This window comes from Sphaeramia orbicularis, chromosome 7, assembly GCF_902148855.1.
Source record: "Sphaeramia orbicularis chromosome 7, fSphaOr1.1, whole genome shotgun sequence".
In the NCBI taxonomy this organism is placed as follows: Eukaryota; Metazoa; Chordata; class Actinopteri; order Kurtiformes; family Apogonidae; genus Sphaeramia; species Sphaeramia orbicularis.
This window is the reverse complement of record NC_043963.1, coordinates 3,814,624-3,830,636: the sequence shown is the minus strand read 5'-3', so window position 1 is coordinate 3,830,636 and position 16,013 is coordinate 3,814,624. Positions and strand designations below refer to the sequence as shown.

Here is a 16,013-nt window from a genome sequence, read left to right as displayed (position 1 = left end):
AAATCTGAACACAATAGGGTCATGAGGTTTGTTTGTTTGTTGGTTCTTTTCTGTATCATCCCAAAGAAGATGATCTTCCTCTTCAGCCCGCTCACTCTCAATGTCAGTAAACACAGCATGGACCAAAAAAAGCTACTGCACTGCAATATTTTATTGGACAGCTCATTTTATTGTGAACCTAGACCTGACCCAACCCCAGATCATAACACTGCCCCCACAGGCTTGTACTGTAGGCACTAGGCCTGACCACTAGACCACATGACCTTTAATACCAACGCAAAGTCCAAAGTCCAGTCCTAATTCTTTCTACAGACTGATGGTTGTTTAAAAAATGAGAAGCTCCTCATGCATCAGTTAAAGGATTAAAGACCTGAAATATATTAATCGTTGCAGTAATTATCCAGTGGAAGGATCAAAACTATTTGCTGAGTTTAATCCAGGTCGTATCCTGCACCGTTTACTCCAGCTCATCCAGGGATGTAAGACAACATTTTTAATACATGTTAAAAGTCCTTTAGCAGTCACCAGAGATGGGACTAGAACCCACAACCCTTGGTTTAGGAGGCCAGTGTCTTAGTTCAGTCTCGTACCTGTTGTGCATTGTGGACTCATTCTTTTCTGTTTTGGCTCCAGAGTTTGCCGTCCTTTGTCTATGGTTAGACTGTGGTCACCGAGTCTGGGTTTGATCAGGGTCTGTCTCTGCTTTGTATCTCTGACGGTAAAGAGATACTCTGCCAGTTTACATTCATGGTTTAGGGCCAGATAGCAGTACAGTTTGTTTGGAGTTTTGTTTTGCCTCGTCCAGTTCTCCAGATGAGCATCTTTTCTTCATTTATTTGGTTTACTCTGATTAGTGGTTGGAATCAGGGCCAGAGCTGGCTGTTATCTCCAGTCCAGCTGACTGAAGGGGACTCCTCTGAGGGTTCAGGTCTGGGTTTGTGGTGCCTTAAGTCTCCATGTGTGTCATGAGGATTCGATTAGAGATGTAACCAAAATGTAAACATATTAACTGTTTAGAATCAGTGGGTAACTGGATAATCCTGCCCTGCATACTTTGATGGGATGGTACTTTTCATTGGACATGATGTTGCATTCAGGGTCTCTATGGATGTCTGTGTTCTCTATTCTCTCTCAATATATATTCTCTGAGAAGTTTATTTAATCAAAAATGCAATGCCAAACTTTAGATTACATCCTGCTCCTGTATTCACCAATTCAGGTGACAAATGTTGGTAATTGCTGAAGATGATAAACAATGACAGTGAAAACTCCTTTGGCAGAGGATGGTTTCAATCCATCGACCTCTGGGTTATGGGCCCAGCACACTTCCTCTGCGCCACTCTGCTGTCAGTTACCACAGATGGGACTGGAACTAAAGCCACATTATGTAAACATGAGTTCAGTGGACAGATGTGCTATGGTGTTGTGTAGACATGGACTATTGTCCTAATGGACACAACAATACAACTTTGTCACCAAGCCCCAGTGGCCTAATGGATAAGGCACTGGCCTCCTAAGCCAGGGATTGTGGGTTCAAGTCCCATCTGGGGTGATGTCGTTGGCCTTCTGCAGTGACAAAACAGTTTTGTCACTGACACACTCAGGTTTTACTGCACAAACCAGTAAAATGTTGTGAGCCTTCGTATTGTATTTTATGTAACTGAGTGACTTCATATTGGACAGAATATGTAATAAACTGGAGGATATTAATCAGTCCTGTAATCAATCAGTGGACAGATCTAAACTATTTAAATCCAGGCTGTGTCCTGCACAATTTATTACAGCTCTGAATGACTTCAACTCATCCAGGAACTTAACACTTTCAGTGCCATGGGCCGATTAAATCGGCTTTACGAATACAACCTGTAAAGTGCCACGGGCCGATCAGATCGGCTTTGGAGAACACGCCACATTTGTGTACAAACAAACCATCCACCCCCATTTCTTTCTCACATTTCGATGACGTTCTTTCCGTGTCCCCCTTTTGAGACCAAGCAGACGGGAATTTGAGGTCACGCGACCGAATAATATTTTTATATCTTTTTAATGTTTCTTATTCTCTGGTGTTTCATCAGAGGGAGCCCTCCATGCCGGGGGGCGGCTGTGGACTCCGGGGGCTGTGGCGCCTTCTCTCACTGGGGTCCGCTCCTTTCTGGTGGGTGGGGGTCCCAGTTGGCCCTCTCCCACTAGTTGGGATGCGGGGCTGTGTTGCTGGTGCCGGGGTCGGCGGCTGCCTCCTGGTGTGGATGGCTCCCTGAGACAGCGCCTCCTAAACTGATGTTTTACTTTTACTTGTACATTTTTGTTCTGGTCTACCCGTGCTCAGTCAGTCTTCTTAAGTATGTGTGAGCTGGTGGGTTTGCATTTATGTGTGTGTGTGTGTGTGTGTGCGGGTGAGTGGGTGGGTGTGGGTGGGGGGCGGTACTGATTTTTAAACTGATATGTAAAGCACTTTGTGCTACAGTTTTTAATGTATGAAAAGTGCTATATAAATAAAGATTATTATTATTATTATTATTATTATTATTATAAATTATGCAAATTACGATCAATAATGAATCGGCTGCGTCCGGTGCGTTTTGGATCTAATCAGCAATCGGTCGGATGTTACCGAGCGGTTTCCTGCAGGATTCTTCAAATATTATGAAAACGACGCGAAATACTGAAAAACGGCCAAATTCTGTGGCACTTTTAAGGCGTATTATCCCCTTAACTGTCTGGCACTTAAAGAGTTAAGACATTTTCAATACATGTTAAAACTCATTTAGCAGAGGATGGTTTCAATCCATCAACTTCTGGGTTATGGGCCCAGCACACTTCCTTTGCACCACTGCTGTCAATCACCACAGATGGGAGTAGAACCCACAACCCCTGGGTTAGGAGGCCAGTTTTTTATCCATTAGGACACTGGGCCTCGAATACCAGGATAAACTGAGGTCCTGACGTAGTACATGACCACGCAGGCACACGTGTTTACAGAAGTAAATATGGAGGCATCTCGTCTTGACGAAGAATTGTGACGTTTGTCAATGACGTAAAGGTCGGTGTAGCAGCCCTCGGCATCAATGAAACGGTGTAGAGTTCGACTGGTACAAATCTTTATTTCATCATCGAACACTGTGAAACTAAAACACAAACATTTGTACATAAGTTATTTTGCCAAGTTTCCCTAGGTTACATTTTCTTTAAAAGCACAGACATTATTACAAACAAACAAGACATATTACTCATAATTAAAATTGTAATTTAATACACACATATTTCAAACAAAAGAACAAACAAAAGAACAAAACATGTCACTACAATTAATTACCACATACCTTGCTCCATTTACCGAGGGTGCGAATTCCTCACTCATCCAGTGAATAGCAATAGGTATGTGAACCAAACTCACTTCTCTGTTCAGCACAGTCCTGCTCTGCTCTGTGTGGCAACCCAAATGCATGTGGCAATCAGCCTCATTATAGCCCAAAAGGGGGTGTGGCAACAATAAAACAAAATGGGAAGAAAATCCAACAGAAACCAAAAATAAATAAAAACAAAAAAGAAGAAAAATCTGAAATAATAAACCTATCAACCAGCCACTAACAGTCGGATAAATACGACATGGACGTTCAGACTGAAGTCGCGTTGTAAAATATCAGATACAAATTGGATTTAGGACCACAGATGAAAGTGGCCTGGGTTGGATTTAAAAAAATCTAATTAGTGCTGTTCAAACTGTCTTTAGCAGATTGGATAAAGGTCACATATGGGTAAAAAAATCAGATTTGGGCCACATTTACCTACAGTCTGAGTGTGGCTCAGCAGTCACAGTTTTCTGAAGATGCGGCTGATATTCAAAGGTTCTGTATGATGTTTTAAATCCAAGTGGAAATTGCAGTTGCATGGTCACATATTGCCTTGTCTTACACAAGCCTGCCATCAACAGGCAGTTTTTTATTCCCTCTGAGCTACCGTGGCCTTAAAGTGACACAAGAAAAAGCACATTTCCACATCCGGAGAGGAACGTGGAAGGAAGGTGGCTAATTAGAACAGAAATCCAGTGAAGAGGAGAGTTAGGAAGTGAGAACTTTGATCAGCTTGAGTCTGAAAACCACACTCATCTTTACATGTTTCTGCTGCGTCTGAAGACACTGGAGCATCTGACATAATGAGGAGTGAAGAGGAGAAACCAGAGGGAAGGTGATATCTACATGTATGTGGAGAAACCACAGACCAGACCAAACAGAGGGAGGGGCTTAAAGGGGGGATTGGAGGAGAAAAGAGGGACCGAGAGGACGAGGAGGTGGAGACCAAAGGCAGAGTTTCACCAGGAGATGAAACAGGAAACTCATTAAAACAGAAAAGGCTGAACTTTGACAATTTATTTTGTTGACTGGTTTTTGAAAACGTCAATCTTTCTGCAGAATTGGCGTGATATAAAGACTGAAAAACAACCTCAGAAATCTCAAAAACACCCATGAATAGAAGTCTAAATTGACATTGCCACTATATTCTTATATGGTTTACAGTTTAAAGTGGTTTCTGAAGAGGAAATTTCCACTTTTGTCAGATTAATGTCAAGCTGACCAATTTCACGGAACTTTGGAGGCTAATTTTTAAGGAAATGTTACCTCCTGCACACAAAACAAGCCTGAAAACCTCAAAGATGCTCTTGAATAAGAATCTAAATTCCCATGGGATGCATATTTTTACATAAGGTTGTCATTTACCGCAGTCGTCAGGTAAAGACGCCCTTGGACCAACAGGCCGCTGCGTTTCATAATGGATATCTAAACTTGTTAAGACTGAGAGTGATGTTGAGACGATGATAAACCATTGAATTTAGAGACATAAAGTCACATATTCTGTCAATCAAACACATGAAGTTGACCAATTTCATATGACTTCAAAAGCTAACTGTTAAGGAAATTTTACATCATTCAGGAATGTAAGATATGTGGAATTTGATAACATTTTCAATTTCCTCCATGTTAAAAGTCATTTAGCAGAGGATGGTTTCGATCCATCGACCTCTGGGTTATGGGCCCAGCACGCTTCCTCTGCGCCACTCTGCTGTCAGTTACCACAGGTCGGACTAGAACCCACAACCCCTGGATTAGGAGGTCAGATTCCTGTTTGTAGCAGTTGTTCTGTAGTTCCTTATGGTGCAGTGGATGTGGATGAAAACCACATTTAAATGTTTGCCTTTATGGTATCGTTAATTTTTCATTCTTTCTAAAGGGATTAAAGAATAAAAACCTTCACAGTGAGTCGTCCAAATGCACCATAATGTTGATTATTCAGAAAATATTACCATCTGGACCCTAAACAAGCCCAAATAAACCATTGAATTTAGAAATGAAGTCACACATTCATATATATTGTAAATCAAATGGCTAAAATGGACCAATTTCCCATTACTTTGGAAGGAAACATTACCTCCTGGACACAAAACAAGCCTAAAATCCTCAAAGACGCGCTTGAGTAAGAATCTAAATTCCCATGGGATGCATATTTTTACATAAGGTCGTCATTTACCGCCATCGTCAGGTAAAGACGCCCTTGGACCAACGGGCTGCTGCGTATCATAATGGATATCTAAACTTGTTAAGATTGAGAGCGACATTGAGATGGTGATGATGACAATGGCCGGAGGGAAGGAAAAATGTCATGGAGGAGAAGATGGAGCGGCAGAAGGAATCGGGCCAATAGCCGAGGGGGTTAAAGGACCAGACGGGGGCTATTATTGGCAAAATGAAGACGGCGAGGAGGAAATAAAGACTGGGAGTGTGGTCAGAAAGGTGACAGGGAGGAGGAGGAGGAGGATGCTGGTATTCAGGGAAGGAGATGAGGAGCATCAGGGTTTAGCCTCAGGGACTATGGCCAGACAATTAGAAGGAGGAGGAGGAGGAGGAGGAAGAGGAGGAGGAAGATAGGGGCTGCGGGCGAGACAAGACTATCTCCCCTCAGGGCAGGAACAGCCTCTTTTTGTTTAGAGAAGACGACACAAGAACAATCCTCCGGAGAAAATAGGCCAGACAGACAGATGGACAGGGAGATGGAGGGATGGAGAGATAGCAGGAGGGGAGGAGAAGAAGGGAAGGGAGGGGACGGCGAAAGTGAGAAACAAAGAGGGGAGACGCCCAGAGGGATCATGGGAAGTCCAGGTGGATTTAAAGCAGAAAGCAGCGGCGGATGAGCACCTGACGGAAAGATAAACAGACAGAAAGAAGAAGACATGGATCCAGAAGCAGACAAAGGAAAGCAGACAGAGCGGGGTTAGTCTGGACCAGGGACGGCAAAGGCATTTTAGTTCAGGTTCTACAGTCAAAGGGGATCAGAACCAGTCAAATAAGAACATAAGAACCTATTAAGAACAACACCTCCAAACATATTTATATTTGTTTTAGTGCAAAAAATAACATTAAATAATGAAAATATTTACATTTACAAACTATCCAAAGAAAAACAGATGTGAATAACCTGGAAAAAAAAGAAAATTCGCAAGAAAAATTACTGTAATTTTAACAATATTCTGCCTCAACTTATTAGTTCTACATGTGCATTCCAGATCAGATCTACGAAGGAACAAAACATAACACGTTAAAGTTGCACTAATTCTTTAGGTTCATATTTGTTCAGATTATTCACATTTTATTGTTAAAGGATAGTTTGTAAATGTAAATATTTTCATAATTGAATGTTATTTTTGCACTAAAACAAATAAAAGAAATTGAACTTGTCATTATTTATAGTCATAATGTAATAGCTTATTTTTTCTCTCAAACCAAGAAGAAGTCATTATTTATAGGTTATTATGCTTTTATTTATTTTTTTTATTTCTGTATGCGGAACCTGAAATAAAAGAAGTTAAACACCCTTGACTTTACATGTTTATTGTAGTTTTTGCAAATCCGTCCCAGAGGCTGAACTGGAACCTCTAACGGGCTGGTTTTGGGTGGATGGAAGTCGACACACATTCTTTTAAGATGTTTATGTTGAAAATAACTGGTCTTTTTCACTAGTTATAAGTGCCTGTGCATGTGGAGACAAAAGGAAGAGGATTCTAAAACCACAGCTGAGTTTGAGTCAGATCTAGATCACAGAGCACTGGCGTCCTAACCCAGGGGTTGTGGGTTCTAGTCCCATCTGTGGTGGTTGACATCAGAGTGGAAGAGAGGAAGTGTGGTGGGTCCATAATGTAGAGGCTGATGGATCCAAACCGTCCTCTGCTGCAGTGTTTGGACTCAGTTTTCTTGTCTTTTCTCTATAAACCGACGGTTGTTTAATAAATAAGAAGCTCCTCACGTTAAAAAACTCATACATATTTATCACTGCAGTAATTTTGGAACATCTACACTATAGACTTGGTTAAATCCAGATTGGAAGCTTTTTTTTTTTTTGACAATATAAATCTTAAAGTGACCTCTTTTCTTAGATGTTTTTCACTCATTTGCTTACAGTGTTTTGTGTCCGGTCTCCTTTTAGACTGAAGGTTTCAGTAATGGATCAGTTTTTACAAAACAACTTAATATCGCTGTGATTCTACGTTAACCTCCTCAGACCCAGCTGTGGGTTTTCTGTCCACATTTGTGGACAAGAGTTTCACAACTTTATACTAAAAAAAAGAAGAAAAGAAAACTGTCCACCACAAAAGACATTCCATAAAAATTTTAAAATCTGCATCTAAAAAAACTGTTGCAACATGATGTTTCCAATATAGGCACTTATTCAATGAAAAACAAAAAAAGCTGCTGCTTTGCTGACATTTCCTGGGTCTTAGGAGGCTAATGTGGTTTCAATAACTGTACCTCTAATATACCTTTGGATAAAGTTCTACATTCATGTCTGAGGTTATCTGAAGATTAAAATGACCTTCATGTCCAGTAAACATGTTGTAGGTTTTTACCCACATGTTAATAAGTCTGAAAACCCTCTAGATGTGTGAAGGCTGACAACATTTTCAACATCCCCCGCTCCTACATGCTAAAAGTCATTTAGCAGAGGATGGTTTCCATCCATCGACCTCTGGGTTATGGGCCCAGCACGCGTCCGCTGCAACACTCTGCTGACAATCACTATAAAGTTCTAACATTCTGATGGATCCAGCTGCCATCATCTTTGAATATGAAGGTGTCGTCAGCATAGAATGACATCCACTGATGTTCATTCAGTATAATCAGGATGAACTGACCTCATTTGATGGACACGTAATGTTGATGAAACTAGACCTGAAACACAGTCCAATCTGTACAAAGTCTAGAAGCAGAAAAATGTGAAACCCATCTCCTTCGTGTTAGAAGTCATTTAGCAGAGGATGGTTTCCATCCATCAACCTCTGGGTTATGGGCCCAGCACACTTCCTCTGCGCCACTCTGGTGTCAGTCATTGCTGATGGGACTAGAACTAAACCCACCTTATGTAAACACATGTTCAGTGTACAGATGCTCTATGGCAGGGGTCACCAATCCTGGTCCTTGAGGTCCGGTATCCTGCATGCTTTAGATATTTCCCTCTTCCAACACACCTGACTCAAATGATAAGCCTATCATCCAGCTCTGCAGAAGCCTGAGAACGACCGCCAGGTGGACTGGAAGAGGGAAACATCTAAAACATGCAGGATAGTGGCTCTGGATGACCAGGATCGGTGACCCCTACTCTATGGTGTTGTGTAGACATGGACTATTGTCTCATTGGACTCAACAATACACCCCCGTCACCAAGCCCCAGTGGCCTAATGGATAAGGCACTGGCCTCCTAAGCCAGGGATTGTGGGTTCGAGTCCCGTCTGGGGTGGAATTTTACAATAACGGTATTTGAACATCCAAAGTAAAACCAGACCATCTTCTTTTTTGTCACGAACCATTAAAATGTTATGAGCCTTCACACAGTATTTTATGTAACTGATATTGGTCTGAATGTGGAATAAACTGGAGGACATTAATCACCATAGTTACGCAGTGGAAGGATCTGAACAATTTGCTGAGTTAAATCCAGGGCATATTCTACACAAGTTACACTACAGCTGACCAACTTCAGCTCATCCAGGAACGTGAGACAGTTTCAGTTCTCCCTACATGTTAAAACTCCTTTCGCAGAGGATGGTTTAGATCCATGGACCTCTGGGTTATGGGCCCGGCACACTTCCTCTGCACCACTCTGCTGTCAGTCACCACAGATGGGACTCATATCCGAAAAGATTCAAGTCATGATTAAATACCCACAGATACGAACACCACGCATGAAAGGTTTGAATATTAAAAAAGATACTGAGGGAAGAGAAGGTGTGTGATGTAAAACTCTGCAGACCTGCACTCACCTGGTCAGAACCAGACTGACCTCATTCAGTGTCACGTTTCTGACAAATGTGTGTTTTTGTTGTCGGAGATTAACGATATTAAAGCCACTACAGTCCGATAAATCAAAGGCATGGCTGCGAGCCGTAGGAGCGAGGTGCAAAGGCACTAAATCAGCCGTGATTTAAACTTGTCACGCAGCGATAAGACAGAGGTTTTTGCCAAGCTGAGCTGTAAATAACCGAGACGTCTTCTTCAAAGTCTGGGGGAGAAAAATGTTGTTCTGGCTGCGTCTTCTGAAGCCGAGCTGGGTTTTCCTGTGAAGCTGATTGTGCATTGAGCAGCAGAGACGACAGACTGACTTTGAAACCGGAGCCGTGGAGTTTTACCCGACACACTCCACCAAAGTTTCACCAAGTTTCGACGGTCTTTCTTCAGTATTGAACGGTGTACGTGGCCTCTTTTCCACGGCTCTGAAGGAGAGTTCACCTCCGCCCTCCCAGTGCGGGGGTTTGTGTTTACATTCAGGTCAGAGTATGACAGGATTTTTATTCTCCTGAGGTGTGGGCAGTCGTGTTCATCTGACCTTCTGTCTGAAGGACTCCTGTGAGGACCACGTCTCAGGAATGCTTGACTGAAATTCTTCAAATTTGGAACAAACATTAATTTAGACTCAAGGATGAACTGAATAGAATGTGGTTTTTGAAGATCAAGACCACTGTGACCTCACAAACACATGTATGGAGAGCATTTCTGTTGACATTCTCTATATTTTGATGTGGAGAGCGTGCCTAAGTTCTCCCTAGACAAAATACTCATGTGTGTGATGACATTATATAACATTGTGCTGTGTTCATCAGACAAAGGCCACACAATATCACTACAGCTATATTTGATTTAATCGTTAACACAAAAATCTTTTCAAATAACCAACTTTGCATTGTATTTTCACTTACAGTTTTTTTATGTTTCAATTTTCAACTTTTTTGTATTAATTCTACAGTCATTTTTTACAGTGTACTATTAAAAAAAAGAAAATAGATGATGTCACCAGCTAAATACTGTTCATAACTTAGGCTTGTTTGAAAATGAATGAATGGTTTCCATATCATGTAGAACAGGGCTGTCAAACTCATTTTAGTTCGGTTCCACATTCAGTTAAATTTGATCTGCAGTGGGCTGAACCAGTAAAATAATAACATAATAATATATAAATAATGTCAACTCCAAACTTTTCTCTATGTTTTAGAGCAAAAAAAAGGAAATTTACATAATAAAAAATGTTTACATCTACAAACTATCCTTTCAAACAATGTGAATAGCATGAACGAACTGAAAAAAATAAGTGTGATTTTAACAATATTCAGCCTCAGTTTATCATTTACACATGTACATTAGAACTTATAGATCACAGTGGATCTACAAATACACAAAACATTTAATAACAGGCAGAATCTTGTTAAAATTGTACTTGCTTCTCTTACATTTCAGGTTGTTCATATTTGTTCAGGTTATTCACATTTTTTGCAAAATTAAACTTTGTTTTAGTGTAAATACATGAAAATATTTACATTTACAAAGAGAAAAATTTGGAGTTGTCATTATTTATATGTTATTACGATAGTATTTGACTGATTTGACCCACTTGAGATTGAATTGGTCTGAATGTGGAACCTGAACTAAAAGGATTGTTAATATTCTCAGTGTAATTTCTGCATTTCTCAAATTCATCCCAAGGGCCGGACTGGACCCTTTCGCGGGCTGGATTTGGCCCCCGGGACGCATGTTTGACACCTGTGATGTAGAACATTTCCACATTTCCTCTGCGCTTCATCTTTTCCAACGTGTCATCACGTCATTCCATACTCTGGAGTGGGATTATGGGTAATCTCTGTTTCTACTCAAAACAAGCCTCCATTCATATCACATTTTTTATATATCTTCATTGGGACAATGTTTACAAAGTCTGTCACTAGTTTGGAGAAATTCTGATTTTTTAATTTTTGACAAATTTTTGAAATATTAAAAATTTACACATCAACACATTTTAGCATTTAATATTTGACCAAGCACAAAAAAAATAATAATGCATATTAACCAATATTACAGTTAATCATTGACATATGCCAGGATGAAAAACATAAAAATAAATAAATAAACACATTTTTAAGTTGTATATTTAAAAAAAAATAAAAATAAAAATTGCATCAAAAAATATGGATTGTTTACATTACAAACATGTCATTTAAAGAATTAAAAAAAAAATAAAAAAAAATAAAAAAAAAACAATATATATATATATATATGACAGTAATTGAGTATTTATTATTTTTTGTTTATGGCTGAAGTTGATGAAATACAAAAAAGTAAAAATAAATAAATAAAAAAAAAAGTTATAAACAAATTGTATAGACTTAGACAAACTTTATTGATCCACCAGAGAAATGACCTGGTCACAATAGCTCAGTTTTATACAAAAACACTAGCAAAAAAGCAAAAATAGGAAGGTAAATGTGAAGAGATAAAAGCAATAAATAATATAAATAGAATACACTAATAAAGCAGAAAAAATACAAGATTTGCCATTGTACAAATCGACAGGAAATGGAAATAAATATAAATATACATATACATATAGGTGTGAAAGTTGTGCAGTTTTATTCCAGTTATAAACCGTATGTTGACAGTACTACAGCACTGTGCAGATGATGCTCTCTGTGGTCATGAAGGGCCTCTGTGGGCAGGTTCAGTTACTGACAGGTTCACACTTCCCAGTACATGCATTTCCTTTCTACTGGAGTTCTTTCCCATCAGAATCCGACGGCCCAGTAAACACATTCCCACCGGTTTAAAAGCGCAGCGTCTTTCATCCGCTCTGACGGTTTCCACTGGGCTGTAAAAGTCTGCAGGTTCAGATCTAAATCTGACCGTGCCCCTGCTTTGACTCGACCTCATCCCTTCTTCCAAAAACCTTTAGGTGATTTGGATGAAAGCTTTCAGCAAACAGCGCATTCATCATCCGCCGTAATAAAGCAAATCTGCAAGAAAAGAAACCTTTGAGACGACAAGGTGAAGGAGGCAAAGCTGCACGATAAAGGACGTGATTAATGAAAGGAGTCGGAGGGAACGTCTGTGGGAGAAGACCCTGACTTACCAAGAGACCCATGTACAGCAGGGGTGTCAAACATACGGCCCCCGGACCCAACGAGGACCACCGAAGGGTCCAATACGGCCTGAGGGACGAATGAGTGAAATATAAAAGATAATATAAAAGATATGAACAATCAAGGATGTTCAAATCATTTTATCTCAGGTTCCACATACAACATATTAATAATGATATAACTCCACATTTTTCGGTTTTAGTATAAAAAACAAAAAAGTTTAATTACATGAGAAAGTTTATCCTGTAACAAAAAAATGTGAATAATCTCAACAAATATGAACAATATGAAATGTCTTTAGAAAAATAATCGCAGTTTAAACAAAAAATAACAAACATACAATTTTAGAAATAATGAGAAACATTACCAAAAATTGACAAAAAATCAGTAAAGTAATAAGAAAAACAGACTAAAAAAAGAAAATGAAAGAATGTAATTGAAGAATTCATGTAAAAATGAAATAAAAGTAATTGAAATACAATATTCTGTCTGTTGTTAAATGGTCTGTGTATTTGTAGACCCACTGAGCTGTATGTTTTAATGTACATGTATAAATGATAAACTGAGGCAGAATACTGTTAAAATTGCACTTATTTTGCTTAATAAATTTCAAGTTGTTCCTGTTATTCATATTTTTAAAGGATAGTGTGTAAAACTGAAAAAATTCATAATGTAATTTAACTGTTTTTTGTTTTTTTTTTTACTCTAAAACATGATTTATAAATTATTCTTTTATTACTCTACTGTTCTGATCCATTTGGGATCATATTGGACTGAACATAAGTGAGTTTGACACTGCAGATGTACAGAAGCAGAGGAACAGGAGCTGAAGGAACAGCACAGACACACTGAACTTTAATGAAAAAGCACAAACAGGCAAAGTGAATAATGAAGGAGAAAGTGAGCACAGCGCTGCAGGCCAACACTACCCATGATGCACTGCACTGGGCCCTGAGGGGTCTGCAGGGTGTGTGTGTGTGTGTGTGTGTGTGTGTGTGTGTGTGTGTGTGTGTGTGTGTGTGTGTGTGTGTGCGCTGAGACGACATCAGACGTCCTGTGGAGATACATGTGGAACGGCGACGTGATTCACCAACTCCATCAACTCCACTTAAGGATGAAGATGAGGATGGAGATGAAGTTGAGGATGCAGATTAGGATGTTAGGATGAAGATGAGGGTGAAGATGAGGATGAAGATAAGGAAGAGAATGAGGATGAAGATAAGGGTGAAGATGAGGATGGAGATGGAGATGAGGAAGAAGATGATGGTGAAGATGAGAATGAAGATGAGGATGAAGATGAGAGTGATGATGAGGATGTGGGGGAAGATGAGGAAGAGGATGAAGATAAGGGTGAAGATGAGGATGGGCTCCCTCCCCTCCCTCCTGTATTGGACCCTTTGTCAGACCAGTTCTGGTTCATGGTCTGTACATTTAACACCTGTATTTTCCATAACTCGTATATTTAACACCTGTATTTTCCATAACTCGTATATTTAACACCTGTATTTTCCATAACTCGTATATTTAACACCTGTATTTTTCTTTAGTCGTATATTTAACACCTGTATTTTTCTTTAGTCGTATATTTAACACCTGTATTTTCCATAACTCATATATTTAACACCTGTATTTTCTGTAACTCGTATATTTAACACCTGTATTTTCCATAACTCGTATATTTAACACCTGTATTTTCCATAACTCGTATATTTAACACCTGTATTTTCCGTAACTCGTATATTTAACACCTGTATTTTCCGTAACTCGTATATTTAACACCTGTATTTTCCGTAACTCGTATATTTAACACCTGTATTTTCCGTAACTCGTATATTTAACACCTGTATTTTCCGTAACTCGTATATTTAACACCTGTATTTTCCATAACTCGTATATTTAACACCTGTATTTTCCATAACTCGTATATTTAACACCTGTATTTTCCATAACTCGTATATTTAACACCTGTATTTTCCATAACTCGTATATTTAACACCTGTATTTTCCGTAACTCGTATATTTAACACCTGTATTTTCTGTAACTCGTATATTTAACACCTGTATTTTCCATAACTCGTATATTTAACACCTGTATTTTCTGTAACTCGTATATTTAACACCTGTATTTTCCGTAACTCGTATATTTAACACCTGTATTTTCCATAACTCGTATATTTAACACCTGTATTTTCCATAACTCGTATATTTAACACCTGTATTTTCCATAACTCGTATATTTAACACCTGTATTTTCCGTAAGTCGTATATGTAACACCTGTATTTTCCATAACTCGTATATTTAACACCTGTATTTTCCATAACTCGTATATGTAACACCTGTATTTTCCATAACTCGTATATTTAACACCTGTATTTTCCATAACTCGTATATTTAACACCTGTATTTTCCGTAACTCGTATATTTAACACCTGTATTTTCCATAACTCGTATATTTAACACCTGTATTTTCCATAACTCGTATATTTAACACCTGTATTTTCCATAACTCGTATATTTAACACCTGTATTTTCCATAACTCGTATATTTAACACCTGTATTTTCCGTAACTCGTATATTTAACACCTGTATTTTCCGTAACTCGTATATTTAACACCTGTATTTTCCGTAACTCGTATATTTAACACCTGTATTTTCCGTAACTCGTATATTTAACACCTGTATTTTCCGTAACTCGTATATTTAACACCTGTATTTTCCATAACTCGTATATTTAACACCTGTATTTTCCATAACTCGTATATTTAACACCTGTATTTTCCGTAACTCGTATATTTAACACCTGTATTTTCTGTAACTCGTATATTTAACACCTGTATTTTCCATAACTCATATATTTAACACCTGTATTTTCCATAACTCGTATATTTAACACCTGTATTTTCTGTAACTCGTATATTTAACACCTGTATTTTCTGTAACTCGTATATTTAACACCTGTATTTTCCATAACTCGTATATTTAACACCTGTATTTTCTGTAACTCGTATATTTAACACCTGTATTTTCTGTAACTCGTATATTTAACACCTGTATTTTCCATAACTCGTATATTTAACACCTGTATTTTCCATAACTCGTATATTTAACACCTGTATTTTCCATAACTCGTATATTTAACACCTGTATTTTCCATAACTCATATATTTAACACCTGTATTTTCCATAACTCGTATATTTAACACCTGTATTTTCTGTAACTCGTATATTTAACACCTGTATTTTCCATAACTCGTATATTTAACACCTGTATTTTCCATAACTCGTATATTTAACACCTGTATTTTCTGTAACTCGTATATTTAACACCTGTATTTTCCATAACTCATATATTTAACACCTGTATTTTCCATAACTCGTATATTAACACCTGTATTTTCTGTAACTCGTATATTTAACACCTGTATTTTCTGTAACTCGTATATTTAACACCTGTATTTTCTGTAACTCGTATATTTAACACCTGTATTTTCCATAACTCGTATATTTAACACCTGTATTTTCTGTAACTCGTATATTTAACACCTGTATTTTCTGTAACTCGTATA

At 38.5% G+C, this 16,013-nt stretch overlaps 1 protein-coding gene and 3 non-coding genes across 5 annotated transcripts in view; 3 read left to right on the top strand and 1 right to left on the bottom strand.

The window, feature by feature from the left end:
- Window positions 1–16,013, top strand: part of sema3h (sema domain, immunoglobulin domain (Ig), short basic domain, secreted, (semaphorin) 3H) — a 164,854-nt gene that overhangs the window by 114,297 nt on the left and 34,544 nt on the right. The gene's annotated exons all lie outside the window — the stretch shown is intronic.
- Window positions 1,480–1,552, top strand: trnar-ccu (transfer RNA arginine (anticodon CCU)). The gene has a single exon. It is a non-coding gene; the product is annotated as a tRNA-Arg (tRNA).
- trnam-cau (transfer RNA methionine (anticodon CAU)) lies at window positions 4,989–5,060 on the bottom strand. The gene has a single exon. It is a non-coding gene; the product is annotated as a tRNA-Met (tRNA).
- Window positions 8,709–8,781, top strand: trnar-ccu (transfer RNA arginine (anticodon CCU)). Its single transcript has one exon. It is a non-coding gene; the product is annotated as a tRNA-Arg (tRNA).